This window comes from Capricornis sumatraensis, chromosome 6, assembly GCF_032405125.1.
Source record: "Capricornis sumatraensis isolate serow.1 chromosome 6, serow.2, whole genome shotgun sequence".
NCBI classification, from domain to species: Eukaryota; Metazoa; Chordata; class Mammalia; order Artiodactyla; family Bovidae; genus Capricornis; species Capricornis sumatraensis.
Window position 1 is genome coordinate 99,506,690 of NC_091074.1, and position 12,050 is coordinate 99,518,739.

Consider the following 12,050-nt stretch of genomic DNA (forward strand, 5'->3'; position numbering starts at 1 on the left):
TCACAGTGCCACACTTTAATGCATGCTTTCCCTTCTTCCTGCTGGGCTGCCTTTATCTGTTTCCTCATTTTCAAAATGCAGTTCAAGCTGAGATTCCCAAGTAGAGAGGCAACCAGGGAGCATTAGCTGCGGCTGCCTGGGTCAAAACACTGTAGATTCATTTAAACACTGGGAAAGACTCTTTCAGGGTCTTTAATTTCAAACTCAAGTGGTTTCAGGGATGGATTGGCATCACAGATGTGTGAAGGAGGATCAGGTATGAGACCAAAAAAGTTACAGGGCTCTGATGGCCTGGAGAACATGTGACCAATTAAAAGATGACACTTTTTGAGAAACATAGAGCAATTGGTCCAGGGGTCTTGCTAATTTACAACCCTCGCAATGATCTTATTTTAGATTTGATTGAGGCTGGATGTTTCCACTGGCCTGGTTGAGAGCTACTGTATTGGCTGAATTCTGAGAGCTTCCTTGATAGGAAAAAGGTAAAACTTTATTCTGACACATAAACACCCTGGGCCCATTTGCCTACTTCAGGGGTTATTGTCCAACCCAAGGTCTGGGAGTCCTGGATATGCTTTGGCTCTTCTCTTTTCTTTGCCAAGAGACTCACTGTTGGAGATAGGGGAAAGTCTTACATATCACGCCATCAACAGGAGTGGGAAAGAGATAGCAGAAATAGTAAGCTGTGAAGGGTGTGCTGTGTAGGATAAAATAAGGCATTTTAATTGATCAGTAGATGGTGAAGGTTTGGAGAGGAAAGACTGGGAGATTGGGATGTCCATTGTTTGTCAAGAGAGCAATCCCTTGTCCCCTACATTAAAGGCATCTTACAATAGATGGGAGATTTCCTTCTTAGTTCCTGGACGCTTGCCATCTCTCTGTCTTGCTTCTGTGTTGTGGTGACCCATAGTGCTTTATGAGATGCCGGCAACTTCCTGGGCCAGTGCTGCTGAATGGCCAAGTGTGTCTTCATTCATGCCTGTGGTCACTAAAGGAATAACTTGGCTTGCAAAGCAGGAAAGTCTGTGTTTAAGGCAAACCCTCCTCAGTTAGTATGCTTTCTCACCTTGAAAGTCTTCATTGCAGAAAGATAAATTTTTACAATACAAGTAAAATAATAGGAACTAAGGAAGAGTAAATTATTTATCACTTAATAAAAAGAAGGGACAAGTCATAGGTTTATTTTAAATAGGAAGATCTCCAAAGACTTGTTTCCCTTCATAGTTAACTTTTAAGAAACCATGTTATTTTATTTATATTTCTATATTATTTATACTGTTTTCACTGTTCATTTAAAATACAAAGCTGATCTTGAGATATATAGAAACCTAAGCTATCATTAAAGATTTATTTATTTACTTTTGGCTGCATTGGGTCTTTGTGGCTTTGTGCAGGCCATCTCTAGGTGTGTCAAGCAAGGGCTACTCTTCCCTGCAGTGTGGGGACTTCCCATTGCGGTGGCTTCTCTTGTTGCAGAGCATGGGCCCTAGGGTGTGCAGGCTTCAGTAGTTGTGGCCCATGGGCTCAGTAGTTGTGGCTCCTGGGCTTAGTTGCGCTGTGGCATGTGGGATCTTCTTGAGCCAGGGTTTGAACCTGTATTCACTGCACTGGCAGGCAGACTCTTAACCACTGGTCCACCAGCAAAGCCCCTAAACTGTCTCTAAAGATGAGAAAGTTTGTGTTTATAAAGGCCTTTCTTTCTATTCCTTTTTAATGATTGTCATAATTATAATTAAACAGATATGTTATATGTCATGGCTAAAAGTTTCAGAATTATATCCATAACTTGATAATTTACATTTAAACACTATAATTATGCCTCTAGTCCTTATGTTGCAATGTCCTTATGTATCTGACTGTCCTCCCAGTCCAGTTCTTAGAAAATTCTTAATATTCAAAAGGAGCTAATGAGTGGGAAGCATCACATTTGTTCTTTAAAAGATGTTAAATAAGAAATGAATCCATTAAAAAATCTGCAAGAAAAGCTATCTCTCTTGGTGGTTTCCCTGTTTGTAAAGCTCCCCAAATGTGCAGTTTTTTTTGGTAATTTAATTTCTGCTGCAGATGTCCATCCAATTTATTTGTGATTTATTATAGATTTTAATTTATAGTGAAAGTGCTGGGCCAGATTTACAAAGGGATAATTTTTTTCCTAACCTCATTCTAGTTTTAATGAATAATTTGTTTCCCCCATTATTATTAATTTATCTTTGGATGTTAATGCTTTTGGACAATTACTAGCTTCACAAAGTTCTTCTCCAGCTGTTATATTGTGAACCTAATACACCTGGAACCTTCTTGTGCCAATGTAGCTTTATCTTAATTAAAAAAATTTTTTTCTAGTTTTAAGACTAAGTCTGTGCTAAGAATGGAGTTACAGAATCAAAGATTTGAAGAGAAATCTGAGGCAAATAAAGAATGTAGTTTATATTATTCATAAGTGTTATTTGTATTATACTGGATGATGATCATCGCAGCTCACTATGATCTTCAGAGATAAGGATCTTTCTCATGGTTGTAGATATCACCATTAAGGCTTAGTTTTCCCAAAATAGAACTTGTGAGTCCTTGAGAGGTTGCTTTCCCTTATATAAGTCAGAATATTCTCATGTACATAGTGAAAATGTCATGCTTGCCCAGCCTACTTTAGAAGAAAACTGCATCAGTCCTCTTATTGAGAGAAATGAGCTCTGTGGCTAGGTGGACTGGGTTTAAAGTCTTAGCTCTGCTACTTAGTACAGTGTGATTCTGGGAAAGTTACTTAACTTTTCTGAGCCTTAGTTTTCTCATCTAGACAATGGGGAAAATAGTAAAACCAACCTGTGGGGTTGTTATGAAGATGAAATTTGACCATGTATTTTCTGGGCTTAGTGAATGACTGGGGATATAGTAAGTTTTCTCTAATTATGGCATTTTTATGGATCTATGGGTATGTATTTGTGAAGATCAAATAAAATATACACAAAAGTGCTTTATAAGTGTTAAGGAGCTATTCAGATGTGTTGACATCATTCGTTGAGCATTATTTTTCTGAGCCTGGATCTTGAGTTACAGACCTTCACAGAACCTGAATGAAGCAGTCACTAAGCCACAGGAAAGCTGATCTTGTCCGCTTTTGGTTTCTGGCCCCAGGTAGCACATGCCAGCTATTACACAGTCACTATATCTCAGGTTCTTTGCTTTACTTACTTTATTACTAACCCTTCTAAAAAGCCTCCAACGTAGGTGTGATGATTCACATTCTGTTGTTCAGTCGCCAAATCGTGTCTGACTCTTTGCAACCCCGTGAACTGCAGCACACCAGGCTTCCCTGTCCTTTTCTATCTCCCAGAGTTTGTTCAAACTCATGTCCTTTGAGTTAGCAATCAGTTCAGTTCGGTCACTGAGCCACGTTCAACTCTTTGCTACCCCATGGACTGCAGCACACCAGGCTTCCCTGTCCATCACCAACTCCTGGAGCCTACTCAAACTCATGTCCATTGCATCAATGACGCCATCCAACCATCTCATCCTCTGTCGTCCCCCTTTCCTCCTGCCTTCAATCTTTCCTAGCATCAGGGTCTTTTCCAATAAGTCGGTTCTTCACATCAGGTGGCCAAAGGATTGGAGTTTCAGCTTCAGCATCAGTCCTTCCAATGAATATTCAGGACTGATTTCCTTTAGGATGGACTGGTTGGATCTCCTTGCAGTCCAAGGGACTCTCAAGAGTCTTCTCCAGCACCACAGTTTGAAAGCATCAGTTCTCTGGCAGTCAGCCTTCTTTTTGGTCTAACTGTCATATCCTTACATGACTACTGGAAAAACAATAGCTTTGACTATACAGACCTTTGTTGACAAAGTGATATTTCTGCTTTTTAATACACTGTCTGGGTTTGTCATTGCTTTTCTTCCAAAAAGCAAACATCTTTTAATTTCACGACTTCAATCACCATCCACAGTGATTTTGGAGCCCAAGAAAATAAAGTCTGTCACTGTTTCCACTTTTCCCCCTTCGATTTGCCATGAAGTGAGAAAATAAATATAAGAACTTGTTTAAGGTTTATCTTAAATGGCTCTTAAATTGGGGAAGGAAAACCAAGATCCAAGTTTATCTTGTTTTAAAATACATGTACTTTTCACTCTACCATGTCTCTGGTGGGAGTGTAACAGCAGCTGTGAGTCAGACAGATTTATACCTTGTCCTGGATCTGCCACTCACAAGGCTTGTGTCCTCGGGGAACTTGGTTTATTACTCGAGCCTAGGTTTCTTCATCTGTAAAAGGGCAGGAGCTACTCCACGGGAATGTTGTTAGTATTAAATTAGAAGGCATATAGTAAGTGACAGTAAATAATAGCTGTTCATATTTTGTCTTCTGGCGCTTTCCATTTCCCAAGGGGGTGCTTGAGAGCCGCTCCTGCCTCTGCCAGTCAGCAGGGGGCAGTAGAGACCATAAAGGACAGGACTAAACCAGCGCTGTAGCCTTAAGCAGGCCCCAGCTAGGTCCACCTAGCAGTCTAGGCATCTCTGAATCACATACGTTTAGTGGTCTTTGTGCCTAGTCCTTAAAGGAAAGAAGAAGGAAAAAAAGCGCTGTTGATATACCCGATAATAGGCAAAACCACCGCAGCAATCATTGTCTCTAGTGTTTGCAAAAAACTCAGAATAGATGTTTTTTTATTATACATAAAGCCATTCATAATTGGCCTGTGTTAGCAGTTTCATTAACCTCATGAAGACATTAACATCATTAGAAAACAGAAGAAGAATACCTCCAGCTCCTTCGTTAGATCCAATTAGCAGAGCAGTGCCGCACAAAGGAGCCCCGAGCCAGGCCTGTCTGTGCTCACGCCTGCAGCCGCTGGCTTCCCCATTAGGGTACCGCTTGTTGGAGCCATTAAATTAGCCTCATTTGTGATATGAAGGCATCTTTCCCCAGATAGGTTGCTTTCAAGAAATGAATATTGGTAAGTGATAATGATGATAAATTAACACAAGATGGTAAAGTAAACGCCAGACAGATTAGACCAAACACTGATAGATGGAATGGGGTGGTATATCCCAGTTGCTCTGAAATATTAACTCTTCTTTCTTCATTTCTTACAACAACCCTATGAGAGCCGTATTATTTTTATTTTTACTTTAGTTTCTCTGCCTTGCTCCCACTTGCTGTCAGGAGCCCCTGCAAAGTCCTCTGTGTTTTCGGGTAGTTCTGAAAGGTGGTAGTGGTGTGGCATGTCCCACATGTACCAGATTTCCATGTGGCATGTGTGGTTTTATTCCCTTTTCCTCTGCTCTTATATCTGCATATGTTGGGATGAGTTACTGGCCTGGCCACGGTTTCCTCTGCTCTATAACATGGCTCCTGCTGGTTATTACTGTGGGTGAACTCCAGCTCTGGAGGTGCCAAACTCTGGTTTTCTTGTTCAAGTGTGCAAATGAAAGTGACACCTCATTCTTTCTTAAAAAAAAAAATCACATTCTATTCAACATTGTTAACGTGGTACCAAGAGGCCCCTGGATTCTTTATGCAAGTAGACATCTTTTGATCATTCTGCCAATTTCTTATCCTTTAAGACTGAGCTTAGATATACTGTTTTTCAGGGCTACCCAGGTAGCTTGGAGGTAAAGAATCCACCTGCCAATACAGGAGAGATAAGACATGTGGTTCCATTCCTGGGTGGGGAAGTTCCCCTGGAGAAGGAAATGGCAACCCGCTCCAGTATTCTTGCCTGGAAAAATCCCATGGACAGAGGAGCCTGGTGAGCTGCAGTCCATGTGGTTACAAAGAGTCGGACATAACTGAGCAGGCACGCACCTCCTGTTTCCCAGGAAGTCTTCCCCGAATCCCAGGTTGCTCTGTGAGCATCCCCCACCACCGTGATCCTGAAGCACCTTGCTTACTGCTACCTCAGCATGCTGTATCCCCCACAGCCTAGCGGCACACGTGGCACGTAACTCCGTATTCACTTGTGTATGCCCGCACCTGGGACAGCGCTTGGTCCATGCTTATGTAGTGAAGGCGAGAGCCTCTTTGGTCTTGCTCCTGGTCCTGTTCCTGCCGCCCTTTTAACTTTGTCTAATCAGCTCTGTTGATGCTATTCTTTGGCATCACAGCTTGAGTGCCTCTTTTTTTTCCTAGGCCTCTGGATTAGTAGTCTGATTTTTCAGTGATCCATCAGGTTTTAAACCAATACTTTCTTTTGATGTTGTTTTAGTTCCCTGGGGCTGCTGTTAACAAAGCACAGTGAGCACAGTGGCTTCAGCACCAGAAATTTACGACTTCACAGTCTGGAGGCTAGAAGTCAGAAGTCAAGGGTCAGTAGGGTAGGTTCCTTCTGACAGCTCTCAGGGGGAATGTGTGTGCCATACCATTCTCCTGACTTCCAGCAGCCTCAGGCATCTGTAGTTTGTAGATGGTGTTTTCTCTGTCTTCACATCCTCCTCCATCTGTCAATGTCAATCTCTGTGTCCAAATTCCCCGTTTTTAGAAGGGCACCAGTCATAATGACTTCTCAGGTGGTGCTAGTGGTAAAGAAACTGCCTGCCTATGCAGGAGACATAAGAGATGTGGGTTCGATCCCTGGGTCAGGAAGATCCCCTGGAGGAGGGCATGGAAAACCACTCCAGTATTCTTGCCTGGAGAATCCTATGGACAGAGGAGCCTGGTGAACTACAGTCTGTAGGGTTGCAAACAGTCAGACATGACTGAAGTGACTTAGCATCACAGTTATATTGTATTAGCCCTTTCCCTTCCCCAGTGTCCTTGTCTTAACCTGATCATCTGTAGCTGAGGTCACCTTTATGGGTAGTGGAGGTTAGGACTTCAGTGTCATTTGGGGAGACACTTTCACCTATAACAGATGCTCATCTGCTACACCTTAAGGGCAGGTGGTGCCAGGCGGCTGGCCTAGGTTTGGCCCAAGTTTCCTGTGGCAGCTTCTCTTTTCCAGGAGGGAGTTCACACACTGTGTCATAGTTGCTAGCTCACTTTCCTTTTCCACCTTATCGAGGAGAGCATAGAGCTCAGACTAGGATCTGTTTCTTAGTTTTCACTCTTAAAGTGAACTGGGCTTTGCATTTATTTTTTTTATTTTTAAAATTTCTGTTGGCATATGATTGATTTACAGTATTGTGTTAGGTTCAGATGTACAGCAAAGTGAATCATGTAGCCATGTACCTATATACACTCTTTTAGATTCTTTTCTCATATGGATCATTACAGAGTATTGAGTAGAGTTCCCTGTGCTATACAGTAGGTCCTTATTAGTTATCTGTTTTATTTGTAGCAGTATGTATACATCAGTCCCAATCTCCCAATTCATCTCTCCCCCTCCTACTCCCTGACAACCATAAGTTTGTTTTCTGCATCTGTAACTGTGTATTTATTTTGAGAGGTGGAAAAAATTGCCTGGGCTAATCAGCACTGACACCCACCTGAAATCAAACTCAGTAATATCCTGGTCTCTTTAGGGGTTCTGTACTTATAGCCCATTTGAGGGAAGATAGTGTATTATAACGGAAAAGGCAATGGCAACCCATTCCAGTATTCTTGCCTGGAGAATCCCATGGATGGAGGAGCCTGGTAGGCTGCAGTCCATGGGGTCGCTAAGAGTCGGGCACGACTGAGTGACTTCACTTTCACTTTTCACTTTCATGCATTGGAGAAGGAAATGGCAACCCACTGCAGTGTTCTTGCCTGGGGAATCCCAGGGACGGGGGAGCCTGGTTGGCTGCCGTCTGTGGGGTCACACAGAGTTGGACACGACTGAAGTGACTTAGCAGCCACAGCAGCAGTGTATTATCAACTTTAATGTTACAACAGCCTCCTGATAATGTATTCAACAGTTTTATTAGTTTGCTACCTCTGAATAGATTGAGAATACTCTGAATAATCCCACTGAGGCAGGGTAATCCTAGGAAGTATTTTAACAGCAGTGAATCCATCAGAAAGCTTGTTTGGCACAATCCACAGGGATCACCTCTAGAGAGAAAGCAAAATCAAAAACAGCAGAAAAAATTGAGTGAGAGAAATGAAACCAGTGGAGGATTTAGCCAGTTTCCATTTTAGATTTGAATCCCTAGTTTAATCTTGGCTATTGTTCTTAAAGTTGCCTGCATTGCTTTCCTTTCAGTTTGATGTTCATTTTGATGTTCAGTTTATGTGTGTTCTTCCATTTCCTGTTCATTCTCTCTCTAGCATTTACTCCCTGGAATGATGGTCACCATAAAAGTTACAGCAGAGGTGGAAGCCTCTTCATAGCTGATGTAGCTGCCTCCAAGTCTGAGGTCCCTTACTGAAAGGTGTGACTTTGCACTGGTGGCTCTCAATCCTGGCTGCAGTCCCGCAGATTCTGCTGCAGTTTGCTGAGTGGCCTATGTGTCAGTGCTTTCAAGTAACTGATCAGGTAATTCCAATGTGTACCAAGTGCTGAGAACCACTGACTTACACCTTCCTGGTTTGTTTGACTTGAAAGACAAAAGGGCAAAGTTAGGAGACTATTAATATTTGGAGTGCAATGTCTGCCTGAATCCCCGGAAGTCATATCTTTCCTTGGACAACCTCTGTCCCAGCTGGGCCCCTTGAGGCAAAAATCCCACTGCAGCTCCTGATCGTGCCCATAGTAAACCATGTGGCTCCACGGTAGTTGTGTCCTGCCCATGGCTTTGGGTCCATCTGGTAGTCTGATTCCCTAGACACTGGGGTTTCAGTTTCCAGTGAAATTGCCTTCCACTCACGTCCTTTTGGCTGTGTTGATAAGTCACATGACCACTTTAAGCTATTTTGCCTAACTGGAAAGCAGAAACAACTGCCTTCTTCCCTTGTATTGTGAAATGAATACAGATATCCTGAACTTACAGAAGTTGATTGAAACTGTCATCTTCTACTCCCATTAGCAGACCTCTGTGAGCCTGGTTTCTCTGCTATGAAAGCTTAGGAACAGTTTAGATATACATACCCCCTTGATTGTTAGTTCAGTCTAGACTAGATAACAAAGAAAGCAGTTCATTTGTTTCATTCAAAAGTTTAAATGTTGATGGACACTGTGTTGGCAGACAGAGTTTTAATAAGGGAGAACCTCTGTTTCATGAGATGATGCGTGTGACTGTAGCCAGCACAGTGCCTGGTGTTGAGGGTTGTGTTGTGTGTCATTGCATGTGTGATATTCATTTATTAGCTCCTGTGCAAGAGTCTCAGTGGGTCCGACATCCACACAACATGCTGGGATCCTTGAAGATGTCAGTGAGGGAGTACAACCCACTTTACTGATAGTGGGTTACAGTGTGTTCTCATCTTTTATTTACCAACTGCTTGAGAAAGCATATGCTCTATTAAGAGGAAGTTCAGAGTTTGTACTGATCGTTATTATTTAGACATATGTTTCTACTTATCAGCAAGTATTAAAAGTACCCGCTTCCATCCATGGATGAATGACTATTCAGTTCAGTTCAGTTGCTCAGTCATGTCTGACTCTTTGTGACCCTATGAATTGCAGCACGCCAGGTCTCCCTGTCCATCACCAACTCCCGGAGTTCACTCAGACTCACGTCCATCGAGTCAGTGATGCCATCCAGCCATCTCATCCTCTGTCATCCCTTTCTCCTCCTTACCCCAATCCCTCCCAGCATCAGGGTCCTTTCCAATGAGTCAACTCTTCACATGCCAAAGTACTGGAGTTTCAGCTTTAGTATCATTTCTTCCAAAGAACACCCAGGACTGATCTCCTTTAGAATGGACTGGTTGGATCTCCTTGCAGTCCAAGGGACTCTCAAGAGTCTTCTCCAACACCACAGTTCAAAAGCATCAATTCTTCGGCTCTCAGCTTTCTTCAGAGTCCAACTCTCACATCCATACATGACCACTGGAAAAACCATAGCCTTGACTAGATTGACCTTTGTTGGCAAAGTAATGTCTCTGCTTTTGAATATGCTATCTGTTGGTCATAACTTTCCTTCCAAGGAGTAAGCATCTTTTAATTTCATAGCTGCAGTCACCATCTATTGAAGTAGTACATATATGTGCTATGTGCTAAGTGGCTTTAGTTGTGACTGACTCTTTGCGACCTTATGGACTGTAGCCCATCAGACTCATCTGTCCATGGGATTCTCCAGGCAAGAATATTGGAGTGGGTTGTCATTTCCTTCTCCAAGGGATCTTCCATGACCCAGGGATTGAACTCATGTCTCTTATGTCTCCTGCATTGACAGGGTGGTTCTTTACCACTAGTGCCACATGATACATATATAATGGAATATTATTTAGCCTGAAAAAGGAAGGAAATTCTAGCACATGCTGTAACATGGATGAACCTTGAAAACATTATACTAAGTGAAATGAACCAGATACAGAAGGATAAATAGTGTGTAAGTCCAGTTACATGAGATATTAGGAAGAGACAGAAAGTAGAATAGTGGTTGCCGGGGGTTGAGGGGCAGAGATGGCAATGGCAACCCACTCCAGTACTCTTGCCTGGAGAATCCCATGGATGGAGGAGCCTGGTGGGCTGCAGTCCATGGGGTCGCTAAGAGTCGGGCACAATGAGTGACTTCACTTTCACTTTTCACTTTCATGCATTGGAGAGGGAAATGGCAAGCCACTGCAGTATTCTTGCCTGGAGAATCCCAGGGATGGGGAGCCTGATGGGCTGCCATCTGTGGGGTCTCACAGAGTCGGACACGACTGAAGTGACTTAGCAGCAGCAGCAGCAGGGGTTGAGGGGAGTGGGGAAGGGAGCCTATTGTATAGTGAGTACAGAGTTGCTGTTCGGGATGATGGAAAAGTTGTGGAGATGCATGGTGGTGATGATGGTTGCATAATTCTGTATGTGTACTTAAGGCCACTAAATTGCTTGCTTAAAAATGGCTAAAATGGTAAATTTTATATTATGTACATTTTACCACAACACCAAACAACAAAATAGAGCACCTTGCTGACTGTACCTTGTGGGATGCTAGTGACTCTGAAAAATAGAGGTTATTTGTAGCAGTCACTGACTTCTGTGGTATAAATGCTTCCCCATGGCTGGTTTCAAGCTACTAACATGCCTTTGAACTTGGAGTTGGTAAGAGCAGCATGCTGAGTTCTCTGTTCCTTGTGGAAAATGAGGAACTCTGTATGCTTTCCCCTTTCTCCTCACTTGCTGGTTTTTGTTGTAAATTCAGATTATTAGACCAATGACTATTTTTATGTTGGGCAACTTATAGTCTCTTAATGATAATCTGACATATGCATCAATTTTTTGTGTATATGTTAGCTATTTGGAATATTTTTCATGGACCATTTTCTTTTATAACCTCAATTTTCCCTTTCTTGAATTTTTGATATCTTTTAGTGGTATATACTCTAGACATTTTTTTCCAGGAAGAGTTCATGTGTGTTTTAATTTCAGAATATTTAGATGTCTTAAATTTCTTTTTTTGCCTCTGAAGATAGCTACTTGAGTAGATGCAATATATCGTTTTCCCTCAAAGTTCAGTTAATAAAGACTGAGACCAATCTGATATTTGCTCCTTGCACATCACTTTTACTTCTGATTGTATTCTTGTGTCTTTTCCTGCTAATCTTGAAGTTCAAAATTTTATCTAGGTTTTGTATAAATGATTTTCCTGGTACTATTTAGGCTTTGGGACTTACAAAATAAGTTCTTAATCTAAGGACATTTGCTTCTAACTTTAAAAAGTTATTTCTTTTTCTCTCTTATCTCAGTTTTCATATCTGACATTATTTCTGTAGATACCATCCTGATCTCTCCATGTATCTTTTCTTTCATTAAATTAGCCTATTACTCAATTTCTATTTGTGGGAGGATATTTTGAGCTTGACTTCTGTGTAATTCTAATTACATTTTTAGAAAGATCCAGTGAGCTGCTCACTGTATCTATTGTTGTTGTGGTTGATATTCAGTTGCTAAGTCATGTCTAACTCTTTGTGACCCCATGGACTGCAGCATGTGGCTTCCCTGTCCTTCACTATCTTCCAGAGTTCACTCAAATTCATGTCCATTGTGTCAGTGATGCTATCTAACCATCTCATTCTCTGCTGCCCTCTTCTCTTGCCTTCAGTCTTTCCCAG